The sequence below is a fragment of the Mesocricetus auratus genome, unplaced genomic scaffold, assembly GCF_017639785.1.
Source record: "Mesocricetus auratus isolate SY011 unplaced genomic scaffold, BCM_Maur_2.0 Super-Scaffold_100007, whole genome shotgun sequence".
NCBI classification, from domain to species: Eukaryota; Metazoa; Chordata; class Mammalia; order Rodentia; family Cricetidae; genus Mesocricetus; species Mesocricetus auratus.
In genome coordinates, this window is record NW_024429191.1 from 2,935,873 (window position 1) to 2,958,798 (window position 22,926).

Here is a 22,926-nt window from a genome sequence, read left to right on the forward strand (position 1 = left end):
GTACTCTTGGGGAGGCCAAATAGTTTAATTTAAATTGCTGGCAAATTTACATAAGTGGAGGGTGGAAACTTTTGGAAGCCAGGAAAACTATTTGAATACCAATTACAGTTTATACTAGCTGGTGACCTTCAGCCTGTAAGCTCTCAAAGCCTTGGTTTCCACATCTGCGGAAGATAGATAATACGTCCACCCACTGTAGGGAGTTTGTTAGGAATATGTTATGATAAAGCACGAGGGGGACCTTGGTGAATTCCATGTCTGGTGAGGATGACTGAGGCAGGGGACAAACATGCCAGGCAGACAGAACTTAGTAAGAAGTTCTATTAGAAAAGGAAAGGGAGGGAAGGAAAGAGAAAAGATGTAAAGAGACACAGAGACAGAGAGAGGACAGATGAGAACAGGGAGGCAGGAAAAGTCCTATCTGCCCCAAGGGAACAGCAGAAAAGAGAAAGGGGCAGAGGTCTTTCTTTTAAACGGGTCCTTTGCACTTATATGCAGACTATGTAACCTTGGAGCCCTGAGCTGATGAGGGTACTGCCTGAGTGCATTCTGCCAGGTGACAGAGGCAGGCCAGCATAATGCCTGAATCCTTACAAAATTGCTTTAAAGATGGAACAAGATTCACAAGAGGCTGTCAACCTAGGTATAGTGAAAGAAACAGGGTAGCTTCATTGTCATCAAGCAGTGTGCTTCTGACCTTTGTCTTGTAGCCAACTGAATCCAGAAGAGGAAGATGTGAAAACATTCCCCTGGGACCTCCCTCCCTAGGTACCCTAAAACTATGTTTAATGCAGGAAGGGTAATGGTGTGTATCATCTAAGGCTCTGTAAGACAATTATTTGTTCTGCATTCCCCACGACTAAAGGCATGCACGACAATTTAGCACACATTTATACATTATTGATAGATGGGAAAGATGATGCAATTCTAACCTGCAGTGCATTGAGACATAAGTAAGCCTTGTTAAGTCAAATTCTTCGATAGTGGGGTTCTTTACGTTATCTGATTTCCCTTGAACAGCAGAATTACAGCTGAACCTCCTAGGGCATTGACTTGGACCTGGCATCCAGTCTAACAATATCCATAGGAATTCTAAAACCCTTCCTCTTTTACAGACAGTCCAAGAAGGATTTGGAGAGAGGCCTCTGAGCTGGCTTCTAAGCAAGTCTTGACTTCTTCTGCACTTCCTGCCCTAGGGATGGACTGTGAATACTCCCACTCTTCTACCCAAAAGGACTGCTCAAGTCCAAGACGTGGATTGTGTCATGCTGTGTATTGCCATGACACAACTCATAAGACACTCAGTGCGGCTGTCTCCGCCCGACACCCACGTGCCAAGGTGCTTCTGACTGGGAGTTAAGATCTCAGATCCTTACTGAAGCCAATCTGGTTACTAATGAATGACGACGGCAGAAAAACTGGAAGTCACCATTCAAGGTCAAGGTGGCTAGATAGTTTTTAGGATGAACAATAAGTTGACTTTGTAACACCTTTCATTTTTTAAGTATTGGAAAATAATTAAAAGCAAAAACAAAAAACCACTGTCAGGTATATTTCAGGCCCAGAATCACCCCTGAAGCTTAATCAGGGGAACTGATCTCTCTGTTACTTGGTGACCTTGGACAGGATTCAGTCTCCTTATCCACAAAAGGAAGACTGGTGGTAGCTACTTTGCTGGTTGGCATTCACATAGATTGAGATTAGATTCACAAAACCCAAGCCAAACTCCAGCACATAGAGTTGAACTAATACTCATATAGTAAGTTATCGGGGCATTAAAACGTGGGGCCAGACCTTGAGACTATCAGACAAAGCTAAGCTACACAGCCCTTATGCAATGACTAGCTATGCACCATCCAGGCTAATTTACTCATGTGTTTTCAAATTGGCAGAAGTGTCCCCAAGAGCTAGCCCTGACAAATGATCTCTTCTGTCCTGAAATCCAACCCAGGTCCATACCAATAAATGCAGCTTATTATCTGCCTCTTGATTTTAAGACGGGGTGGGGAACTGGCTCCTGATGAGTCCCGGATTACCTCTGGGAACTCTCTCTGCAATGTGCTCACTCATCTCTGTCAGCATGGACACCAGCTTCTCACAAGAAGCAGAAACTAGAAAGCAGGGACTGCCTTCCCCCAACCCCTGGGTATGGACTATCTCCTCTGCAAATAGTGGAAGCAGGGAGAGAGGCTTCTCGGGTGTCAAGAAAGGTGAAAGATTGCTCCATGTTGAACTTCTATGATCCTAGTACTATTGACTTTAGGCCAGGTCACTTTTGGTTATTGATAGCCAAGCTGGGACAACCTCTGCCCATTAGATGCCAACTACACACACACACACACACACACACACACACACACACACACACCATTTCTGTTAATTAGTTTTTCCCCTCTATGATCAGGTATTTGAGAGAAACAGTGTGAGAGAGGAGGGGGTTATTTAGGTGCAAAATTTCAGCTCAGTCCATGAGCACTTGGTCCCACAGACTGAAGTGGAACATCGTGGCAGTTGGGATGTTGATGGAGAAGCTTCTTCATAGAAGACAGGAAACCAAGAGAAGAGGGTGAACAGAAGAGGTCAGGGTAAGATACAGCTCTTAGGATATACCCCAGGAACTTAACTCCTTCCATTAGACAAGAAAAAGCTCACAAAGACGCATGCCCTGTGACCCACTTCCTTCAGTCGGGACCTATTTCTACAATATCACCACCCCGCAAAAGCCTGTTCTGATTTTGAGTTCATTAATGGAAAAAAAAGGTCAAAGCCCTCATGATTCAGTCTTCTCTGGAACATACACCACCCCATACACCATACACACAGAGATGTGTTTTTACTAATTGCCTAGGCAGCCCTCCATCCAATCAAATTGATAGTGAAGATCAACCATCACAGATGGTCAATTATAATACATTGTGATCATTAAAATGCTTAATTGTCTAGTGTTTCTCTTTTCAATCTTAAAAAAGATTGGAATCAGAACAGTTATGGACTAATTCTGATGAGGAAATGAAGGAAAAGGAAAATAAATATAAGCAAAACATTACAAGAAAGCCAGAAGATCAGTGTCCACAACACACATATTTGTAGCCTCCATGCCTTGGAAACTGAGCTCTGAGCTTCCTAATAGCTGGTGAAAAGAGAAAACAAGCAATTACAAGGTTACTGGTATGGTCATCACAGAAGAGACACGCTTCAAGAAAGTCAGAGAGGTCAATACAATGCACACAGGTACAATAACAGCATCAAAAACTCAGGAGTATCATAAAGAAGGCACAGCAAGCACTGAACTAATGGGCATGGCTCAGAACGGCTCAGAATGGCATGATGCTGCTATTGTCATTACCCTTTGTGTGATGGGATCAGGTTACCACCAAACTTCATGAAGAGTTCTGCCAGCAGTGTGCCCTTGCTGCTCTCAGGTCATTTTAAAAGGTGAAATCTGTGTTAGAGGAGCAAAGTACATTCTGATTTGCCTTTTCTTTTGTTTCTTGACTTGGCAGACTGTAGAATGTGAGAAAATAAATTCCAAAGTAAATGCTGTCACAATGAAGCATTAACAATAAGAGTAAGCCCCTCTGTCCTCCCCGCCCCCACACACATGGCAGGCTCCCATCACTACCAAGCCCTCTGCCTCCCCCACCACTACCTGCAAGGCCTCTGACAGCTGCTTGGGGTCTACAAGACTCGTTGTTCACTGCTCTGGATGTGCTCTGAATGGCCACCCGCCCTGGGATCTGCTGACCACATGAAAGGATGCTTCCTTTTCACTTTTCATGTTTTATGCACATTGTTCCCACTAAGCAAGGCACCAGATAACCGACTGGCCAGTGGCGTTGTGCTAGACCAGATCATGAAGGACGGTGGACGGTGCACGCTGCCGCTTTTACTAGGGAGAGTCCTCAGAAAGCACACATGTAAGGAAAAGAAAGACAGAAGCCGAAATGGGCAGAGGGAGGAGATGAGTTACAAGTCGGGGAACAACAGGGGTTTCTGTGTTCCTAGAGTGGGAGCTAGAGCTGGGGTAGCTGTTAAAAGATACCCCAAGTTTTAAAAAATAAAAGAAAAAGAAAGGAAAAAAAAGAAAGAGGAAGGCAGATCTCTGCGCCACCACACCAAACCATTGTCACTTGAGCTTTGTATGGTGGTGCCCCCTTGAATGTGGCAGTGACCTTCCTGAAGAGGTCCAGTTGACTGCTCCCAGCCTGCAGAAGTCAGCATCTGATTTCCTCAACCACTCTGACTCTAAGAAGATGTCAGCTGTGAGCTAGTAGCAGTCCATGCCTTTGGAGCCGAGAGAATGACTGTCAGGGTCTAGGGGCAGGGCAGACGGCACATCGCAGTATCCAGTGCACCCTATGAAGGAGACAAGACTCTATCTTCGAAATAAAGAGAATTTATTGAGGTGGTCTAGGCAGGGGACTGGCGTGATCTGATGTTCACCGTGGAAAGAGCCCTCCAGCTGGGTGATGGAGTGAAGATGGGCAGGAACGGCAGCAAGGGGACCAATTAGAAGGCTACTGGAAATGCCTCTGCCGGAAGGAAGGCACTGCAGTGGGAATGGATGTGGGGATGGTGTGACACAGCAGGACAGGATGGATAACTGCCTGAATGGCTGGAAGGACTCTGGCCTGAGCTCCTGGGTGCCTTGTAAGACAGGGGATGATGTTCCAGAAAGGTTTGAGTTTCAGGAGAAGGCTGTGCCCTCTATCTAAGCAGAGTGAGGCTGCAGTCCCTGAGAGATGCCTGAAACATACCCTAGGAAGAAAAATCCAGGCTAGAAACAAAATGGAGAGAAGCATAAAAAGAAGATCGCAGGGTATGCAGTGTCAGGAAGAATGCAGAGCTCAAAAAGGGGAAGTCCATGGAGAAACTCCTTTTTTAAAAAGGGGGAAGAACCAGAGAGTAGAAGCCAAGGAAGCAGACTAGAGACAGAAGCCAGAGATGCTGGTGACACACCAGGGGCAAGTAACTCTCCATACTGGCCAGTCTGTTCTGAGCACTGCATGGGAGGGGTGTCTCTTCATATTCATGGAGGGATTCTCTTCATATCCTCCTATGTGCCTTCACAAGTGGAAGCCCTGAGGCTTGAACCACTGAAGCCACCTGCCCAGGACTACACTCCGTGGGAAAGGAACAAAGTTCTTCTTGCTGCCATACTGTGGGACTGCATATCATTACCCACATGCCATATTTGGATTTTACTGTCTTATGGGATATCAAAATTTGGAGAGTTATGTAAGAAGTAGGGACTGGTCGAATCTGGGCCATGCTTTATGAGAAAAGAAACACCCATGCACTTTCAACAAGGAAGGCATTGGTGGCTTGGCAGGGGCACTTCTGCAGTGAGCACTAAGGGAAGTTAATGAGTAGTGAATGATGCCATCTTACAGAAACGTTTACTTTTCTGGGGCTTGAGACCAATCTTTGGCTTGGTTTGTTGTTTGTTTTACTGTTGTTTCCTCTTCTCTATCTATAACTATCTTGTTGACCAGAAGATTTGTATGACCCTTTCAGTACACAGATATTTGTTATCTATTGAGAGAATGCAAATTAGTTCATGAAGGACAAGTGATAAAAAATGAAGCCAAAGTGAAACACGGCTGTGCTTAATGCCATGCTTCTTACCATATGGTCAAGGACTGTCCAACACACCTCATGATAGCATTCAAATTCATTCTGCTACTGCATCCCCATGCTCTCTGTGTGTGTGCGTGTGTGTGTGCTCGTGTTCTATCTGAAACAAAAAAATCCTTGTTCTGATATTGATAATAATTGACAATCACATTTATTGATTCAAGCTGTCTTACAGCACCAATTACTTGCAACCTGCCATGGATCCAGGTTAATTGCCCAAAATCTCTGACCTGAATGAACACTTTCTCTTGTTGGGGTGGAAAAAAATATAAGCAAACAAACATGGTACCGAGTAACCAAAAATAAAGGGGGAGGATATGGTTTATAGACTTAGTGGATACCAAAAAAGGAGAAAGTGGGGCTCAAGAGGTCATTCAGTCCACAAGGTTCTTGCCTCCCAACCATGGGGACCTGAGTTCAATCCCCCAAACCCCATTTTACAAACCAGGCACGGACATGTTCTTGCATTTCCAATGCTTAAGGAGGCAGGGATGGGTGCATCCCTGGGTCTGTATGGCAATCTAGCTAGTCAATGAAGATATCCTGTTTGACAGTCAGCCAAGGTGAGTGATAGCCAGGGAAAGACATATGAGGCTGACCTCTGGCCTACACCCACCCACACACACACACTTGAACATGTAAATTCATATATACACTGAAGAAGGAAGTAACACCTTGATAGATGGGGTGCAACACAGAGAATAGTTGAAGGTCACGGTTGAGCTCAGTCTTAAATGAAAGAGAAATCCTCACAGTCAGATGGCATGTGGGGTCATGACAGTCAGATGGCGTGTTCCCACACTTCAGAGTTTCCGCAGATTCCATCGAGCTAGGGCCTGCAGCCTTGTAAGAAAATAGCAAGAGACAAAGACGAAGCAAATCCTCAAAAGCCACAGTACCTCACAGCCTGCAAGTCTCTCACTTCTCTTATGTAAACGCTTATTCCAGGAACAGGGGCGGAAATGTGCATTGATTGAGTTATCTAGTACATTTGTGGCATGAAGCTTTGAGTTGTAAGGGTGTCCTATGTAAATCCCACTGCATGAGTGTCTATGCTTTAAAATTAGAGAAATTAATACTTACATAAAGCAATGACTTGTCGACAGTCTATACAGAGTTTAAACCAGGGTCCAGGTGGTTCCCAAATCTGTTCTCTTTTTAATGCAAAATCCTGTCCCTTTTTTCTATGCATAAATACTCTTAGTTATGGAATGGAAAGCATAATGTTACACGCCTAAAAAGCTCGGTGAATCATTTATATAGCTATGGCTGACCCAGGCTTATCACAGCATGATTTCAAAGTCGTCTTTGCAGCTTGCAGAGGAGAAAAAAACACTACTTCCACATTAAACTTTAACAACACTGAGTGTGAGTGGTCAGTGGGTGGTGGCAGGGAGAGTATAGATATATGTCTTGAATCTGAGAGCATGAACTCAGGGGATGAGCATCTAATTACATGAGTATATGCAGGATTCCAAAATCTTTTCGTTTTAATGGACTGACTTTTCAAAATGCTTCTGAATAGGTTTGTGACATTTAGTTTGTAGTGAAAGAAGATGGCTAGATCAGAAGGTAGACTCAGAATTCAGCTTTAGCAAACAAAACATTAATGATCTTACAGCAAACCAGCATGACATATTGAATTTGTTCATTCTTCAGGGTGAAATCTTGCTTCTTGTTAAGTTCCAAGTCCTCCTATGAACCAGGGCCCAGTCGGAGCTCGGATCACCCATTGGTGGATGAACTAGACAGAGAGTTACAATTCTTTGGGAAGCGCCAGGGACTGTGAACCCATGGGAGAGCCATCACCATCACTGTGCACATGGTAGGAGTGCAGCTTGAGGAGCACTCGGGCAGTCACATTTCCACTTCCATCCTGCTCCTACCAGTCCTCTCGGGACAGCACAACCTCATAACTCTGCCTCTTCATTTTCTCATCTGAAAACTTCCTATTGCACTGAGCTGTCAGATGATGCAATCTGCTTGGAAAACATAGACTGAACTGCTGCACTGCAGAACTCCAGTCCATAACTCAGCCCTTGCTGCTGCTGTAGCCAACGCTGCTATCCGTTCCCAGGATGCTGCTGCTGTGCCTGCAGCCACTGTGGCTGCTCCTGGGGCCACAGCCATTAGCGAATCTCCTTCCTCTATTTCTCCTACTTCTCCTCTCCTTTTGTTTTCATTTTTAAATTCTGTTCTTTTTCTCCTCTTCCACCTGTTTTGTGTTCTCCCCCTTTCTTCCTCTTCATCATCTTTTTCTTATTTTTGTTCTCCTTCTTATCCTGCCCATCTTCTGCTTCCATTTCTCCCCCTCGTCCCCTCCTCTTCCTTCATCTTCTGCTATACACACTATTACTACACTGTCATCGCAGCTGCAGTGACTTCCATGCACATTACTCAACCTCTGTGACAGTCATTTTTTGGTTCTGCTTTTTCTCCTCTAGGCACACTATCTCAATACCTTCATTTCATCCCTCACTGGGGCCCTTAGTCTTAGGTACAGCTGTCATGAAGTGGGAAAAAAATCCCTCCCAAAGACTTTGACAAATCTTCCTTGACAGTTCCAGTATAGGTACGTTAGACATAGCTCTTCTGTATTTTAAACAAAGCTACTTTTTTCATAGTCTGTATTTGGGCATCCCTTGAGCATCTCAAACTCATTCTGACTGGATCTGGGCTTCTGACCTCTCCTTACAGTCAGCCTTGGATGTATGTCTTCTTCAGGCCCAATGGCTGTTATATCATGATGACTACTTAGCAACTATTTTGAAACCCCTATTCTCTCCTCACCAACATTCATCTGCTCACCAGTTCCTCTACAGCCCACTTTCTAAATGCCCACAGAATTTACTGGCTTATCTATGACATCTGTCGTAGAAACCTCAACATCAAGCGTACAACCTACACTAACCTTAACCACCTTATTAGCCAGATTGTGTCTTCCATCACTGCTTCCCTCAGATTTGATAGAGCCCTGAATGTTGATCTGACAGGCCAACCTGGTACCCTACCCTCGCATCCATTTCCCTCTGACCACATATGCCCCTGTCGTCTCTGCTGAGAAAGCCTACCATGAGCAGCTTACAGTAGCAGAGATCACCAATGCCTGCTTTGAGCCAGCCAATCAGATGGTAAAATGTGATCTTCGCCATGGTAAGTACATGGCTTGCTGCCTACTGTACTGTGGGGATGTGGTTCCCAAAGATGTCAATGCTGCCATTGCCACCATCAAGACTAAGCGTACCATCCAGTTTGTGGACTGTTGCCCTACTGGCTTCAAGATTGGCATTAATCACCAGCCTCCCACTGTGGTACCTGGTGGAGACCTGGCCAAGGTCCAGAGAGCTGTGTATATGCTGAGCAACACCACAGCCATCACTGAGGCCTGGGCTCACCTAGATCACAAGTTTGATCTGATGTATGCCAAGCATGCCTTTGTGCACTGGTATGTGGGTGAGGGCATGGAAGAGGGTGGGTTCTCTGAGGCCCATGAAGACATGGGTTATGAGGAGGTTGTGGCAAATAGTGCTGAAGAAGATGATGAGGGTAAAGAATATTAGCCCATGTGCTGCAGTTTTACACTTCATTGTCTTGTATTTGTCTTTGTATATGACTGTCTTAACCTGCCAATAAAGGTGTTTCCAGTTTAAGTGGGGGAAAAAAGACTTTACTGGCTTGTTTCTATCACCCACCTTATTCCATAAGAACGTTCATTGTGTCACTAAGACTATGGTCACAGCTTCCTAACTTCTATGCTTGCCTCCTCTAGCTTCCTTCTACATTTGAAAGGACTTTTAATGTCCTTTGTTTGCTCTTGTGTGTGTGTGTGTGTGTGTGTGCGCGTGTGTGTGCACACGCACACTGACATGTAGAGAGTGGAGGATGACTTCAGGTGTGTTTTCAGACACCATTCATCATGTTATTTTATTTTATTATTGAGGTAAGGTCTCTAACTAGCCTGGAACTGGTCATGCAAGCAAGACTAGCTGGTCAGCAAACCCCAGGCATCCATCTGTCCCTGCCTGCCCAGCACTGGGATTGCAGCATTGTCACAGCACTTGGCTTGTTAAGTGTCCCTGGAGACCAGCTGAGATGCACTGGACTGAGTTAACTCCCCACTATTTTCTATTCTTTGCTCCTAAAATAAAGTTCAAAGTTGGTGTGGTCTAAAGGACCCTCCTCCCATCTCCAGCCCCTTTACCAGCGTGCTTACTTTGCCCTCTGATTACAAGCACATATGTGGTATCTCCTCTGCCCAATGAGGCAAATTCTTCCAAACACAGGCTCTCCACTATTCCCCCTGCCTGAGCAACTCTCCCTTAGTCACCAGTCCCTCACCTGTCTGCAATAGCACTTCCTTAAACCTCTGACTAGACTGGCTTCTTTTTTAGTCAACCTCCATGCACATTGAAATTTTCCTTGTTGTTATATTTATTAGTGAAATATTTTATTAGAAGATTGTATCCTGGCTAAACCCTGAAGGCCAGGGAAGACCTGTTTCCCCACTGCCAAGAGCAGGATTTGGCACAAAGCAAATATTCCATGAGTGTGTGTTGAGAGAACACACCAGTGAACCGTTGCAATTATTCTTACAAAGTCATTTGCCCTCTGGCCACTTCAGATCCCTGTTATTAACTCTCCATTCTGTGAGATTGGTTTCTCTTATTAAAATCACTTTTCTGAACCTAACTACTTCAAATTTGACTTCCCTCCCACTGTACCCAGCACGTGTGGGACAAACCTTAATAAATGTTGTGGACTCTAATAAACAAGGTCCGCAGTATGTTGGGGTATCTCAATATGGAGAAAGGAATCACCATCCTATATGAGTCATTAGTTCCTTATCGTCTTTTGAAGAAGAAACCATTCAGTCTCAGAATGCATGTCAGATAAAGAAACAAGAGTGTTCCAGTCTGTTTCTTTTTTTTTTTTTTTAGCTTTTCCTTGAGAGCTGCACAGACCTGAGTGCCCAAGAATGGCAGAAAGACCCTTGTGAACAGGGCTGGCCCCAAGGTACCACATGACTGACAGCACTCTAAAGATAAGGAGCAGCGATCATCTACCAAGTAGCCCTTGAGGACTTCTGCCAGCCAAAGACAGGCTCGGGGGAGCAGGGATTGAAATAACTGAAATGTACACCAGAGAGAGAGAGAGAGAGAGAGAGAGAGAGAGAGAGAGAGAGAGAGAGAGAGAGAGAGAGACTGCCTTATCAATACCTTTAGAACAATTCTAAAGAACAAATTCTCAAGAGTCTTTTAGAAATAATTGTATTGGCACAGGCCTATTGGGTCATTGCCCCGAAACACAAAACAAACCTTACCCAGTCCCATACCCTCATCCATAAACAGCTGTCAGGCAACTCAGTACAAACACAGCCTGTGTTTATGCTAATGTCTGACTCTTGTTAGCAGAGCTCCCCTTTCCCTGGAGAGACTGTTCATTCTCTAAAGGAGGCTTTGGGGCTTGGGATGTCTGGGAAATGGAAGGAAGATGGTTAGAGCTTTATCAGACCTGAATTTGCTTCTGTGCCCTCAGACCTGTGACCCTGGTTCCAATGTTGTGAGCCAAGGTGCTGCCATTGTCACCAGGATATCAATGTGCCCTGTGTGTTAGCTCCTCAGACAACACCTAGAGCACAGAACAGAAGTGCTCACTTGGTATCTGCTGATGACTGACTTCTCAATGCTTTCTAAAACCTGAGAGTAGATGATTCTCCCAAAAAAAGAACAGAAGGGGCAGAAAAGGTGGTTCAGTGGTTCTCTTGGATTCTAGCATCTATGTGAGGTGGCTTACAACAGTCTGTACCTCTAATTACAAGAGATCTGATGCCTCTTGTGGCCTCTGCAGGTACTGCACTCACATGTGGCTTTCATCAACATAGATATACAAACAAGCATATAAGTAAAATAAGCAAGTATTGAAAATAAAATAATATGAAAAATAATACTAGTTATATATTGAACACCTACCAAGGTTCATCAGTATACTGACCACTGTACATGCTTTAATTTTAGTTAAATGCATATAAACCTCACAAGTTACACCGTTTTTTGCTGTTATCATTTTACAAGTAGGGAAGCTGAGGTCTGGAGCAGGAGATTTGCCTTGCATTTCCACTGATGGGAAAATAACAATGATTTTCAAATGCATATATTTGCACATATTATTATGAAACGTGAACCCTTAAAAGCATAAAAGGAGCAATAGCTGGTGTTTTGTGATCCTGTGGGATTATTGAAAAATTTCAGTGAGAAGGAATAAGGAACAGCAGAGCAGGCCATCTAACCATTGTAGGTGACCTGAATTACAATCAATAAGTGCCTCCCATGCCAGCCAGATATGTTCCCACTGTTACAGAGAAAGACTTCTTTTAATTTACCATTTCAGACACAAGCCCATGGTGGGCTTGCTCCATGGCTGTGAGCCTGGGGTAAGGTAGGGCATCATGGGTATTTACCAGAACAAAGATCTTCACCTCACAGCAGCAGAAAGCAGAGGGAGGCAGGATGGCTCACACAACAGAACGGGACCAGGAAACACACACTTGCCCTGACATCCTGCCTAGCCACTTTTGAAATACTCCTTGAAAATAGTGTGTGACCCTTCTGGTGCTTGGTTCTCCAACTTGAAACTGAAAAATTAAATTTCACCTCGGTGAGCCTGTTTCCTCAGTTGAGGATGCACATGACAGGAGGCTGAAGGACCTGATCAGTGATTAAGGGTACTTGCTGCTTTTACAGAGGACCCAAGTTCGATTCCTGACATCCATGGCAAATGGTTTACAACCTTCTATAACCCCAGTTCCAAAGGATCCAAAGACCTCTTGTGGTCTCTGAAGGCACCTGCACACACTACACATGAGGCAGACACACACACACACACACACACACACACACACACAGATACAACACAAAGTAAGATAAGAGAATTTTTAATGAATGTAAATGATAATACCCACTACAGAGGGTCAGTACGAGCCTTTTGAAAGGTCCAGGAAAGTGTCAGGAAGACTTGGTGCTCTTTTTGTCTCATTTTGTTTGATTGATTTTTTTTCAAAGGAGGAAGAATTTAGTTTGGCTCACAATTCAGAAGAGCGCGTATTTGGTGTGTCTATTTTCTTTTCTTTTGTTTTTGAAGCAGGGTCTCATGAAGCTCATACTGACCTGGGTAGACATGAATTCACCATGGAGCCAAGGATGATGAACTTCTGACCCTCTTGCTCGCAGCTCCTTCTCCCTGGGATTGCACGGCTGCACCAGGAAGCCCCGTATGCAGTGCTAGGGCAAAGCCCCATGGCTTTGCTCTCTTTAGGCAATTACTCTATCAACTGAGCCCTAGCCAGGCCCCTTGGTGCAATGATTCCACATAGGAGATTTGCACAGCAGGGAGGGCCAGACTTTAGCTCTGCAGCAATTTCCCTTCTGCCCTGCCTTCCCTCTATGTGCCTGCAAGGCCAAGGAAGATGAAAGAACCCCCAAACCTGTCTGTGTATGAAGATGTGCCATCTGACTTCTCAGGTTTGCCTGCGGGAGCAATCCAAAGGCTTCAGATAATTGTCTTGATAGAACCAATTCTGAGAAAGTGCATTACAGGAGGCAAGAAAATTGCCTAATCCTCATGCTCCCGAGTCTTCAATTTGCAGAAACTCAGAATCAAAATAATGAGAAAATAAGAATTGGGTCCATTCCAAGTCTAGTTCCCCCAGAGAATATTGGCTATCATTCACTCCCCTGGGGAAGGTTCTACCTATTAGGGTTAGAAGTCCTTCAGACCACCTGGGAGCATCCACAAGGTCAGGCATGGATAAGATGGAGTGACGGGAACACATGTGTGACTTAACAAAGGAACCTGGGAGCCCACGTAGGCCAAGAGGTCCAACTCATCCTCTCACGCACTGTGTGACTCCAGCAATGTTCTATGCCACCATGGCATCCTAGGGAAAATGTTACTGTGCACTGGAGTGTGTCCCGCAATTACCAACAAAGCTCAGTTGTTAAAAGCAGATATCTCAGGTTCACAGTCAGATTCTGTTTCTTATTAGCTGCAATATCAGTTCCCCCACGCCTCGTTGAGACAAAGGTGTGATAGTACCTAACTATGAGATCTTTGAGGTTTCAGTGGAAAAAAAAAGACTATACAGCATGCCAGCCAACCCTTGCCTGTGGCCTGTTGTTGTTTCTGTCAATCATTGCTTCTAGTCTTCAAGTGCCTGCGGTTCCCAGCTTATGATGGTTCTGCTTTATGATGGCAAGAAATCAATATGAATTCAACAGAAACAATACTTTGAATTTTGATATTTTCTTGGTGTTTACAAAAAAAGATGCAGTACAGTCTCTCACTCATGACGCCCCACAGCGGCAGCAAGCCACAGCACCTATACAGCTTGGTAATCAGAGAGGAGCAACTGACACCACAGTGTGCTGTGCACAGTTATGGCGTCCAGGAGGTTAGATGTATTCAGTGCACTCCCTACTTGTGAGACTTTCAAGTCACCGTGGACTTACTGTGACGTGGCCCCACAGTGCAGAAGTTGGACATGTGGGTCAGCACGATGATATTGAGATCAGCTCAGCTCAGGTTCACCCTAGGCATCACCACTTCCTGGTTGAGTGTAAAACCTAGGACAGACTTCTGGAGCCTCATTTCCCTCATCTACAGGAGGTCTCTATGAGACCCTCGGCCACACTAGGTGGGCTTATTGTTGACAGAGAGGCTTCCCTAGGCAATTTCCTCTTCCTAAAAGGGATCTGATTGACACTGTGGAGGAGCTCAGATGGGACAACACAGAGACAGAGACAGGAGCCCTTGTGTGTTCAATGATGACCGTGACTCCATGCTGTCTTTGCAACACAGTTTAATAAGCATTACGAGAGTGCCGACTGTGCCCTGGGGATACTGAGATATAAACAAGGAACTAGGAAGATACTCCCAGCCGAGTGAAACATGCACATACTCAGGGTTCAGAGAAGGTATGAAGCATGACAGAAGGATTGCATGACAACCTATGTCCTAGAACACACTAAATTCCTGTAAGAACCTTTGTAATGGTGTATTTTCCCTAGGGATTCCATACACTGAATAAATAACAACACAATTTTGTTCCTGTTCTGAAGTGGGAGCCTGTGATTAAGGACTCGCTCCTCGGCTTGGCGATAAATACCTTCTTGCAATGGCTTTGCACACTCTTTGATCTGAAAACATTTCCACTTACACATTCACAGGAACTTCCAAGTTCACTGGAGTCCCAGGAGAGTTATCACAGGCTCTTTCTTGATTACACTCACTGTAGTGGAGCTCATTTCTTCACAGGATATATAATCTTGTCTCACCACAGACCCCTGAGGAATTGTATCATTTAACTAGGAAACTTTCCAGCATATCACCATCCCATTAAGCAGTATCATGTTGTCTTTGTTATGGTTGGGATCTTAAATGCCACTACCCCCAGCCCCAGAAAAATACCCACAGGTACTCTCCTCAATGAAGCAAAGCTCAGACCTTTGGGATGTAATTGGATCACGTGGCTGTGATCTCATCCGTGGATTCATCCATTTATAGCCTAGTTGGAGGAAGTATGTCAGTGGGTCTTTGAAGGGTGGATTTTGTCTTCAGGGCCCCCCTCCTCTCCTTCTCATCAGCATCTCTCCTTCTTCCTTCCCAGCCACCAGAAGGGAGCAACTTTGCTCCACCCATCCTCTCTACCATGATGCTCACTTCACCACAAGACCGGAAACAATAGAACTGAGCCACTGTGGTCTGAAGTCACTGAAACTGTGAGCCAAAGTAAGCCTTTAATCCTTAAGCTGTCTAGCTCCGGCATTTCGTCACAGCAACAGAAAGCTGCTGAACATAACCACCTGCCAGGAAGCAGAGGCTCTGGCAAGATGTCACACACTTGTCCATGAAGCCTTCACTATCTGGAAAAGATCAATTGCTCAGAAGCCAGAGTCACCACCCAGAGCTGATACTTGCATTGAAGGGACCAGACCGTCACCCAGCTTTAACAGCCATGACAGACTGCAAAACAGCCCTAGCAAGACAAAGGCCCCTGACTCAGCATATGTGCTTGGTTTCTGGCCTTCTGACCTTGCAGGAGCTGCCCTAGTCACAAGGAGGTCAGATGCCCTCCTCGAGGCAAGGAACCAATCAGAAGTTAGCTGGCAGGCTCTGGGAGTACATTAGTGGAATAACAGGGACATGCCAAGCATAGTAACTGCCCTGGCCATAACAACCAGTTAACCAATCAACACAGGCCAGGTTGTCCAAGCCCAAAAGCGCACCAATCCTGAGACTGTTTTGTAGCCCTAAACACTCCCCTTGTTTCTCCCAATAAATCATCCCTCCCCACACCCCCCACCCCCACCCCCACCCCCAGCCTCACAGCCCCTTGGGGTCCTTCTCACACAACCCACCGAGGTAAATGGGAAGGGCCCAAGTTATAGACAGTTAATTCATTAAACAATAAAAGACTCTTTGCTTTTGTATCAGAATAGGTGTCTTGGTGTTGAGAATTTGGGCACAACAGCATGATGTTGTGAGGAAAATGACCAATGTAAACCTTAATCTTCACATCCTTAAAATGGAGCAAAGCCATGCAGAAGAAGAATGTAGATTGAATGAGTTGGGGAGGAAAGAGTGCGTGATTTCACATCAGTCTTCTCTCCCGCCTTGTCTACTCCACTCTAGACTCCAGCAAGCCTCCCCCGCCCACCCTGCGCATGCTCTTACCATATATGAATTTCCTCAGTAATTCTGCCGTCTGCTTCTGGGTGCTGCTTGAGCACTCTGCTGCTCAATTGCTACTAGCCACACTAACCTTGCTATCGTAGGTAGCCTGGGCTAAGGTTTGAATTGTTCAACAAGAAAACAAGCAGTGAGTGTCAGAATCACAGGGGCCAAGGTTTGTTTTTTATCATGTAACAAGGACTGACATTTTAAATAAAGCTAGGAATCATTTCTAAAATTCCATCAACAGAGATATGAAAATTGATTTAGTGTCCAATTAAAACCCCATATGTTCAAAGTCCTACCACTGATGGGGAAGTTTTACAGATGTGTATTCAATGCATAATTCATGGGAAAGTGGTGTGATTTATTTATGTTTATCTGGGAAGATGGGCTGAGCACGAGCTACTTTAAGTGAATGGTTTTGTTGCCTTGAAAAATAAGATACAACGATACATTCATAATTAAAGGGCCACTGATGGCTGGACATAATAAGATCCAAGTTAACCTATCCACAAGGCTTGTGAGCAATGGATTTATCCATCTCCCAAGAGTTCTGGGAATAAGCCTGGATGCTTCCCAGACTCATGAGTGACCATTGGCACTGAGAGGAACCCTGATGAAGCCCCTTCTCAAGAACACTGAGAAATAAGTTTAGAATGCACAGCTTACACAAGTGGTGCTGGGTGGCTAGGTCTCCCCAATAAGGACAATAGCAGTGCTTGGACCCCACTGAGGTAAGTGGGGTGGCATAGGAAAGGTTCTGTGTATCACACATTAAAGAAAAGTTAGAGATGTTGCAAAGCTGAGAATGCCAAAGGTACAGGCCCTTCACCCAGTGTTAAATCATACAGACAAGTTTACAAGCCTTCCCTGGTATCTGTGTATCCATCTGTCCAATAGGATCATAAGAGAACTTGCCTTATAGACTTACGACAAGGGTAAGAGTAATAGATTAAGGCTGGCATTGTAGCCCCATTGGCAAAGTGCTCTCCTTGTAAACATGAAATCCTGTGTAATCCCCAGAACCTATGTAAAAAGCCAGGTATGATAATATGAGTAATCCTACTGTTAGGGAACGGAGACAGGCAGAGCCCTGGGACTCACTGGCCAGTCAAGCATATTCAGTGAGCTCCAGACCAGTAGACGACATTCCTGAGACAAGACACAATTCAGTCACGTGACTATGAAGGGCATTCCTTCCATGCAGAGAGCTACTCTAATCCATCACAGCCTCCTCGTGATAATGGATTAAAACCATGAGCAAAATAAATCCTTCCTTCCGGTTGTTGTCTGTGTCAGGCATTTTGTCACAGTGATGAAAAAGTATCCTATCAACTAAAAATGAACAACACAGCCTGAGACAGAGCCTGTGCAGAAGGCCTCTCTACGGAAGAGCTCAGCTTGTTCCAGAGAAGAGGTGAACAAAAATGTGGGGAAAGAAGAAAGCCAACCCAGGGGTTCACTGATGCAGAGATAGCCAGAGACAAGTTAACACAACCGCCCAAGGGTCCCAGGGCTCAGAGGAAATGTAGTGTCTCAAGATAAGCATGTAAGTCACATCTCTGGGCTTAGGAACACACTGACTCTTCTGTGACATAGAAGTGAAAAGGATGAATTTGGGGCATTCCATATCTTCTGGGTAAGAATTAACTCATTCATTCATTCATTCATTTGTTCGTTCATTTGTTCATTCAATACATAAACACTTTAGTTAGTTTCTGTTATGTACCAGTCCCCCACATAAAGTCTCAGGATTCTAAGGTGGCAGGTCTCATCTTCACACATTCACCACTGGCCTTCAGATTCCCACCCGTGTCAGTGTCTCTTGGAACATCCAAGAAGGGGGCTTTGGGCACAAACTCCCAACGAATCACACAGAACTTTGTATCCAGCTACAGGTTCTCCTGGCCTATTATTTTTTTCTTTCCATGAAGAGATAAAGGGGGCAGAGCATGAAGGACAAGGTCCACCAAGAGGCAGAGGCAAGGAAGTTCCTTAGAGTGCCCTGTTTACTCCCGTGCTCCAGAATTGATGCTGTAAAATATTAGCCAGGTCCCACTCAGCATCAGGTCCAGTGAGAAGAAGACTGCAGACTAAAAAACACCTCAAGGAACATGAGTACATTCTGATGTTTATTGCCATGTCCTTGGCCCTAGAGAACCATAAACTAGGCTACGTTCAAGTAAACAAAGGCTTTGTAGAAACTTCTGCTTCCTTCTGGCTTTTCTTTTCAAAAACAACACCAGTCCCTTTGTTTGCAGTCTTGACAGACTTTTCAGGACATAAATCTACTGTCAGTGCCTCTGAGATTACAGGCTCCTCTGAGGCCACTGAACTCTCTGAGGATTACGTTTCCTCTGAATTTCCTAGATCTTAAGGTTGCTTGGAAATTGCTCACTACCCCGGGTATTGACAACAGAATTGCTGTGATAATAATAACATCGCCAACAACCATTGGCTGGGAGGGTGGCATGTGCCGAGGTCCATGTCAATCACTTGGCACACTCTGCCAACTCTAATTCCCCTGACTCTGCTAAAGGTGGCTCTTTGTGCTGGATGTCCCGTGTGCTAGCACATCTCATCTTGGGAGCATTTGTTCCTTTCAGATGCTGGCAGTATTGCTACCTAACAGCTCAGTCACATTCCTCCCCAGGAATCCCGTCCCTAGGCAGGAAGAACTGCCTTACTCAAGGTCATGTTTCCTTCCCAGGGCAGTCTGTAGCCAATAATTGGCCCAGCCCTTATCTGTCTAGCTGGGGAGGACCCAGGTCATCCCACATCCAGGTAGCTGATGATGTTGCAGTTGGCTGAGGTCTCTACTGCTCTTGCTCAACAGTTCAGCTCTTCTCAGCCCAATCCTGTGTCCTTCCCCACCCAGCGAGTGTTGAAGCTTAAAATACCGCCTTTGAAAAGACCATACAGAGCCTGCTCCTGAAGAGCCTACCGCAGTGAAAGTGCACCTACTCTGCATGGAGAACAGAAACCCTGAGAGATGATGTGATTTTTCTCAAGGCCACCCCACCCCAGAAGGGAGGGTACATAGCATTTGGGTGGCAAGTGCCAAGTTCAAAGCTCCATCAGAGGAGTCGTCCTCACTGAACAGCTTCTTCTCCTACATCCCAGGGAATTCTGGTCAGGGAGACCCATTAGTCTTTCCAATAAGCTCAGTTTGTAGTTCTTCCTAACTCTTCTGGAAAGATGAAATAGCCAATGAGTCCTGGTCCCTCTAGCCCTCCTGCTGGCCTGATGCTCATCCAGTGAGCATACTAGCTTGTAGAACATAAGGCCACACAGGGCTCAAAAGCTGCTGTATAATGCTTACAGACAGTCAAGTCATTGTTCTCATCACCAAATTGATCAGACCCTGAGCTCCCATCCACCAAGGTGTGAGAAATGATACCTCCATAATGGTTTGCCTTCTGTCCTCTATATGAATTCTTTGTGTTGCTGAGTGCCTATGCAGAAGAGGTGTGGACCCAGATTTGTGCCTTAGACTTGGCATTGCTCTTTCTACTCTGTTCTAACCCTAATTCTCGTCATCTCTTGCCATGATGCTATAGAAGCCATGGTCAAGTTCCCATCTCAACTGACCAGCCACAGGACTTTTACCTCTTCTCTAAGTACATATGATTGCTATCCTCCATAGCCACAAGAGAACATCTTCCCTCTACCTCCTACAGACCTTTTCCAGACCCCATTTTCCAGCTCAGTCATGCTGCTCCCATCCGCAACAGCCAATGCTGGAGGCTTCGCTTCTTTAAGAATCCCACACACACCGCCCCATCACCTCAAAGGGAATTATGGCTGCAGGAATAAATGGTTCCATGGATTCTATGTTATCTTTCTGTTACTGTGCCAGCATACCTGAGATGACCAACTAAAAAGAAGTAAAGATTTCTTTTTTGTCATAGTAGCAAAGGTCTTAGTCTGTGGTTGGTATATTCCATTGTCTAGGGGCCAGTGGAGAGGGAGAATAGAAGATGGGGAAATAAAGTTCATCATGTTATGGTAACTGGAAAAGGAAGAAGAGGAAGATAGAGAGTGGAGAGAGAGGGATAGAATGAGGGACAGAGAGGAAGAGAGGAGAAAATGTAGAGCAATGGAAGATGAGAGGGGAGAAAAGGGAAAGAAATGGAAGAGGAAGGGAGGAGTGGGAAAACACGGTGGTGAGAGAAAGTGACAGTGGTACCTGGCTCTGTCCACTCTAAACAAAGACACGTCCCCAGAGACCTAAGTTCTTTCCACTAGGCTCCACCCCCTAAAAGTCCCAAGAGCCAGGATCTGGGGACCAAGCCTTCAACACACAAGCTTTTCGGTTTTAAGATCCAAATCAAAGTACCTTCAACTTTTCAAAGGCACAGCCAGCGTGTTGTTTTCATGTTCCTATAGCATGAAAGACACAAATGCATTATCCCATTAGTTCTGGAGGTCACAAGTCCTTAATGGATCTCACTGGGCATTGTAGTTGGTTTTAATGTCAATTTGCCACAAATTATATTCACCCAAGAAAGGAGCTACTCCTGAAAAACTATTCTTAATTAATTAATTCAGGAAGACCTACCCCTATTCTGGGCTCACTTCCTGGTAGCAGTTCAGATAGAGAGAGCAGAGCTGGCTGCCAATCCTGTTTCTATGGCTGCTGCTGCTGAGTCCTTCTCTGACATGAGAACCGACCTTTGCAGGCTCTGACCCTGGATTAAGGTAGCTCCCCAGGAAACTTCCTGATTTTTGGAGCTAAACTGGGGACTGCTGGGACAATAATCTTTGTGGACCAAGCAACTACAGTGTTGTTGGCTTTCCCAATACCAGATAGTTACTGTGGACCTATTCCAACTACAAAAGCACACCAAGGACTACAGTGTTCTCAGTGTCTTAAGTGTGATTCGGGTATTATGGCTATTTTAACAGAAGCTGTCTTAATACACACACACACACAGACACACACATTCATCCAATTCCCCTAGAGAATGACTATGGTTGTGTAGAGAATCTATTTTCTTTGCCTTTCTTCAGAACTGTTCCCACTCTCCTCATTTTCTCTCTCTCTCTCTCTCTTTCTCTCTCTCTCTCTTCCTCCCTCTCTCTCTCTCTTCCTCCCTCTCTCTCTCTCTCTCTTTCTCCCTCTCCCTCTCCTCTCTCTCTCTCTCTCTCTCTCTCTCTCTCTCTCTCTCTCTCTCTCTCTCTCTCTCTGTCTCTCCCTCCTGCCCACCCCATTCTCATCCCGTCTGCGTCATTAGCGTTCTGCCTAAACTGAAAGATAAGTGAGGATGGTGTCCCCACTGAAGAACCTTGGGTCTTAATTAACACTACAAACACCTACTTCCTCTTTCCCCTCCTTTCAACCCTCCTCCATCAGTTTATCTCCTCCTTTTATCTCCTTAACTTCATCCTTTTCATCTCAGATAAGGAAGCATTATGTCTATTATCTGCACATGCTAGGAACTCAACTCTAACTGGCCCTCTCTTTTTCTACATGACAGGCACTGTGTTTGAATAAGAAGTCTCTCCCACAGGCTCACATGATTGAATACTTGGTCCCCAGTGGGTGGCACTGTTTGGGAAGGTTGTGACCGTTAGGTGGTGGAGCCTGTCTGGAGGAAGCTGTCAAGACTTTCTGTCCCTGCCTCTTTTGCTGCCCACTCTCCACTTCCTGGTGCAGATGCTCCTCATGCCTCTGCCACAACATCTTCCCTGCTGTGATGAAGCGTGTCCCTCAAATTATAACCCAGAACACACACACTTCCTCCCCTGAATTGCTTTTTAGGACGTATTTGATCACAACAAGGTGATCAAGTAACTAATATACAATAGGAAAAAAATGGCAGCAGTTGGACCCCCTCCAACAGTCTCCTTTCTTCTTCCACCTACAAGCGAGTGTTTTCCCATGGCATCTACTTCAACTCCAGGGTGAATAGGGATTTGCTCTGCTAGGTTCACATCACCAAGCACTGAGCCAATCACTACTACCTGAAGAATAGAGTTAGGTCATTGGCCAGACCTGAGTGACACGACAAGTAAAGCAGATACACAGCGAAGAATAACCCTCGTTAAAGCAGCTGACTTGGTTAAGCTTATCTGTACCCACGGCTCTAAGAACTCTGGGAAGCGAAAGCAAGGACATGGCAATCTGATGAGAGTCGTTGAGGGTGTAAACCATTCTTTACATTTGAATTTCACTTTTAAAAGCAATATGATGGAAAGACAACTGACAAACATCAGGAACCCACCTCCAAACAGACACCGTATAATTACACTCTTTACTGGAGATCTCACACGCCAGACGACAAATGTTTCTCTGCAATTATCTGATTTTGTGTTGCATAATTTAGATGTTCAAGTTGTCAGGAAAGAGCACTTATCCATAAATATAAAATTATGGATGTGTATCATCCGGTTATAAGACAATCAGCAAATGGGGTATTTAAGGAAAGTGTACGGTAATTACTAAGGCACGCTGTTTGGGGGCATGTTACCTAACCAGGTAATGAAATCGCTGAACGCTGTTCCTGTTTAATTGTCACTCATTTGCAGACGGCAAGATATTCTACAGCTTTTAATCAA

At 45.0% G+C, this 22,926-nt stretch overlaps 1 pseudogene; it reads left to right on the forward strand.

Annotated features, from left to right (window-relative positions):
• The first annotated feature begins 2,080 nt into the window (after positions 1 to 2,080).
• LOC101830735 lies at positions 2,081 to 9,197 on the forward strand (annotated as a pseudogene).
• Positions 9,198 to 22,926: the final 13,729 nt, after the last annotated feature.